The sequence below is a fragment of the Varroa jacobsoni genome, unplaced genomic scaffold, assembly GCF_002532875.2.
Source record: "Varroa jacobsoni isolate VJ856 unplaced genomic scaffold, vjacob_1.0 scaffold_809, whole genome shotgun sequence".
Classification (NCBI taxonomy): domain Eukaryota; kingdom Metazoa; phylum Arthropoda; class Arachnida; order Mesostigmata; family Varroidae; genus Varroa; species Varroa jacobsoni.
In genome coordinates, this window is record NW_019213711.1 from 81,483 (window position 1) to 86,644 (window position 5,162).

Sequence of the window (5,162 nt, forward strand, 5' to 3'; positions counted from 1 at the left end):
ATGGATAAATTTATACAATAGCTTAGAGATTTTTTGATAGCTGTTGCCAAAGTGTTGTTCACCGTAGTACCTTAATTTTACCAAAGTATTCAACAAGTCATCATATCATGTATACATAATTAGATGCAAGAAAAAGATGATTCCTTCCCTGATTCAGTGTGTTTGAAATATGTTGCTTTGAAACAGCAGTGGAAATTTATCTAGGCTGTCCACCACCTCTCGAAGCCTAACGAGACAACACCTTTATTGTGCGTTACGTACGTAAGTTATTAGCAGGTTATGGGGATGATACTGGATTTTCGTCAATAGTTTTATTTGTCATGCCGAGAGCCTTTGCTTTCTCTAACCGCCGTCGACCTGTAAAAGTTGACGGCTGCCCCTGTAATAACGGCTGTGTAAATCCTGTTGTGTTTGTGTTTTAAAGTTATTTCTCTGATGTTTATTGCTGAGTGAGGCAATCGTTTCGCTTCTGGACGATATAAATGGTGTGTCTCCGACCGCTTTTACCAAGACTTCTCGTATAGAGTTTCAACAAGGCCATCAACCATCAGCTTGATGCCGCTACGTAGAGAACTGCTGTGTCTTAACTCTAAACAGCAAATGATTAAAACGCATATAGGTAATCTACGGGGCCAAGCTGATATAGCACCACTGGCCCAAACAAATTATTTCTTAACCTAGTCGTCAATGTACTAGCCAAAAAGGAGAACGAAGTTCACTTCTTATGGTCATAGAAGGTATGGCTGAGTCACACACACACACACTGCATTTGTCTTTCGAGTCTGTACATAAACATATTACTATATCATAATTAGAATAATTCAGTATCATGCAATATGTAACGTAATGCAACACTACGCGAGATTCCTGTGTGAACAAATGCCTTAAATAACTCGTACCATTTTACCTGTTCTTGCTGCAAATGACAGACTAGTTTACTGTGTAACATCGTTATAACGGCCTATAATTCTTGAGTCGATCCTTCGAAACGAATTAACTCTATGTAAGAAGATTTCTTAGGAGAAGCGCGATAATCGCGAAATAATAAACCACGATCTATACAGAATTACGGTTTGTTGTTATATCTAGATTATGCTTATATAGATTCGCGGATTTCGCAGTGTATCCACTTTTCCGTTGTTTAAGTAACCTAACAAGTGTTCCTGATTGGCGTGCCAGTAAAACATCGCTTTGTATTGCGCTGGGGCTTTTCCTAGCTCAAAACGAAGTGTGTCCCTGCCCGGCATTAGAATGAGCTCAACTCAGTCAGTGTCCCTGAGTTTTTAGGCAAGCGTATTACCGCCACACCATCACGAGGACTGATTTAGGGAGTCTAATTCGTTAATGTTGCACCCAGCGTAACATAAAATATTGCCGTGGTACACTCACAGTTTAGCTCTTATGGTCCGCTTATCTGGTTATTCATCTACAGTTATCAAGTTGTCCCTTTAAATATTTTAGTTGTCCTTTAGGTCCAGAAGGTTATTTCATCAGCCTTTTCTTAGACTCGTTTGGGAATTATTTGCATTTTATAGGTAATGTGTTTAATCTAGCAACCAGTTGCGTAGATCCGATTAATTCTCTGTATCTCTGACGTAGTAAGTTCAAAGGCCTTGCCCTCCTGCCCTATCCCAAGCCACTTCTATGACCGTTTAATTGAACCTATACTATAACTCCATTAAACAGAATTACCCTGATGCACTAATCTCGTCACCCTGTTGTAAAAATTCAATTTTTTATTAATATTTTCTAGCAACCTTGTTACTTCATTACAGTTTGCCCATTCTTCTGTCCCGATTGCCCTTTTTATTGCAATTAATCCGTCTTTACATTCCATGCAACCTCCTTCTTGAGGGAAAAAACTAATCTTGACTTCAAAATGTCCAGTATAAACATAAGTGAATTACGTCGATAAAATAAGCTGCCGATCTTCAACGCTTCGTTCATTGTTGAGACCTTGCCAGATCTAGACTCTTTTGTAGGTGCATATCTGTTAGGTATATTATGCCGTTTTCTATTTAAAACATTCTTTAGTTCTAGTTTCTCGTCCCTACGCTGACGTCTTACGCCCGGTGTTTTTGATTTCTCCATGAGAATACTATAAATTATTAATCATTTCCGCGAAAACAGCAAATAACAAAAGGGCTGAAAATAGCCTGATAACAAAAAGCCTGAAAAGTTCTTTAATAATTTTAAAAACTCAGTTTGGAGCCTACCTCGTAGAATCAAAAAATCTAACCTTATGTATTACAAAATAAACCTCTTCGTTTCTGAAAAAAAATTAAACCTATTTAAAAAATTTAATACATGGCTCACCCCTGAAGGCTAAAACAGCACAATACAACATATAGGTACGGACTTTATTAATATAAGCAATAACATAATATAAGGAGTTAGAGAAAGAGTATAGAGCGTGATAAACTTATGTGACGTTTGTGCTTCTATGGCACATATCTATATGTATAAGACGAAGGAAGGCTGTGCCAAAAACGAGGTAAATTTACCAACGCGACTGTGTACCACAATTTCCCATACAATAAAGTTCACTATTATATAGTTAGGCAAGTCTCCCATCTGAAACGATTGTAGTTTTTTCTAAATCAATAGAAAAATCTGATATAAGGGACCTGCATAGATTGTCTTACATTGCATGTATTTTATTATACGCTTCGCTCTAATATAGCCGACATTTTCTTTTTACCTACCATATATAAACGTGTTCGCTTCATTGACATCAGCAAATTAATTACACTATTCGCATTGTTCCCGCACTGAGTTTGCATCACTCTCCTTCCGCAGCTCCTCCTTTCCCATCAACTTTGCGTGTGTATGTCTGAGTATGTAAACAATTTGAGGGGCCCGCGCCTTCGTTAGATACTGTACGTTTCAAGAAAAACAAACCCCATGTCCATGTGTATAGACTGTGATACTCGGGCTTGAATTTAACGCGTATTGCTTAAAGAAGCTCAGGATAGAATTGTTGTTATCCAACTACGTCTTATAATTAACATTCACCCGGTAGGCCACTGAGACAATTCAGATAGTTGATAACAAGTCTAGGTGAAGGTTGCTTAATTCTTGTGTAGTGAGAGGGCTCTCTTTGGAGGTTTAATGTCTTAAGGGTCCGGGGAAACAACAACTATATGGGGTAAGCTGTCATATGAAAATTGCAAACTTATTAAGCAAATTATTTAATGGCTTTAGGAATAAGTGCGACTCGTTTGCGAGGCGGGTCCCTAAAAAGAAAGGGATTCTGAAACCTGAAAATTCGCGTAGCATAACTAATCGTATTTAGATTCAACAAATCTAATTATTAACGATTATTCTAAATACTCATTCAATGTTATAATAAATGCAAACATATTCAATTTTGACGTTTATGCAATATGTAATGACAGTTAACAAGATCCAATATTTTTTAACAGCATTCTCTGGCTTTTACCCTCAGGCTTTGGGGTCTGTCCAACCTGTCCTGCAAACAAATCTAATCCTGATTATCTAAAACTTTTATTAGGACCTGTTTTGGACTACGTGCTGTGTTTCCGATTTTTCGTTTGCAGCAAGACGTGTTTCACACGTCGAAAGTATAAAAGGTAAGCAGCAAGGTAGTATAGTTTTTTAATTTATTATATTTTTTAGAATAATATGAACTGAAAAATTGCTAGAATTTTTAGAGGGTACCAAGTAATATGCATAGCTGCTTCTCTAGATAGGCAACCTCTTAGCCTTGCAGTCCTGTGCTGTTGATGCCGAAAATATTCTATTCCTGTTATCAACAATTATGAGAAATATCATATATGGGTAGTAAAAGTAGTTATTTTTGTTTCACTCACATATGAACTTTTATTCGTTAATAGCACCGCGATCGTAAATCACGAAAGTCGATGATAGCGATGAAGACTTCGATCTAAAAATGGAGATGATGGCTTAGAAGGCTGAAGACCATGAGGGAACCCTGCATAAAGACAAACAAGCTTTTTTTAAAGTACAGCTGGACGCAGATTTACAAGAGAGCTAGCACTTCTGCAAAGCGCCTTGCAAATACATGTTGACAAATTTATGTAAATGTTGGAACACGATCGACGCGTGCCAGTCGAGAGTCAGAGGGATAGTCAATGATGTTAAATATGTAGAAAATGTTCAATAGTTTCTGTATCTCTACACAACATAAAATACGGGTGTATGCACACACAGTGTGTAATGTTCGCAGCGAGTGCGAATTTTCATATGTAAATATCGAAATTTTGGCTGTTTCTCTATGCCTGATATTTAAGAGTCGAAAATTTAACAAATCGAAAAATGTTTGTACACAACATAATTACGGTATTCCAGCATTGTTGCAAATAGAAGGTATTCAGAGATAAATGACCACCTTTACCGTTTGACTGCTGTTAACAAGGTAAATTCCATTTAACGCGTTTTCACAGGAAGCTTAGACGTATTGTATCTAGCTAAGAGCGCCACGCAAGGCGAGAAGTCAGCAGCTGGCAACGGATTATGAAATTACGCGCTCATTGCCATCCAAACAGATCGGCGCTTGGATCATTTATTAGCCAACTTATCTCTTAAAGTCTAAAACAATGGCTATTTTCAACCAAATCATCGCTTCCTCCAGTATATTTTTTATACAGTTATTTATCCAGTATGTTTTTACGTTATACCTGTTGTTTTAAAACTAGCCATTAGGCACGTACATAAGAAAAATTAAATTCAAAACCGGTAATGATAATACGGAAGCGATGCAAGACGAATTCTTTCGACAGGGTTATGCTTTTAGCCAAATTAAATAATGCATTTTATTACACCATTTGGTTGTAAGTTTTTTGCTATGATGTTCGCTACGATCGAAACTCGTATAAAATGACTTAAGACTTTCAAAATGTTCGGCTTTTCGTTTTTGTAGGCTCCTGGAAAAGCTTGGAGCCAAATGTATGAGTGAATAGTTTTGTTAACTTCTTGTAAGTTGTAGTTGGAAAAAATCTGTAGTTGACTATTCTGCTACATGTCTGCGCTCGATATACATAGTTAACCCAGTTTTTGGAGCTGGAGTGAAATTAAAAAGGGACTACATAAATTCTTGTGCACTTAACTCGGCGTGCATTTAACAATATATTTTTATTTAGTCAGTAAGCAGAAGATATATATATATATATATATATATA

The 5,162-nt window shown here is 36.9% G+C and overlaps 1 protein-coding gene across 1 annotated transcript in view; it reads left to right on the top strand.

Moving 5' to 3' along the window:
• LOC111263986 (uncharacterized) overlaps positions 1 to 4,880 on the top strand; it is a 35,883-nt gene extending 31,003 nt beyond the window's left edge. The window contains exons 11-12 of the transcript XR_002682586.2: positions 3,515 to 3,593; positions 3,858 to 4,880. The gene's annotated coding sequence lies outside the window, so the exon portion shown is untranslated. The remainder of the gene's footprint in view (positions 1 to 3,514; positions 3,594 to 3,857) is intronic.
• The last annotated feature ends 282 nt before the right edge of the window (positions 4,881 to 5,162 follow it).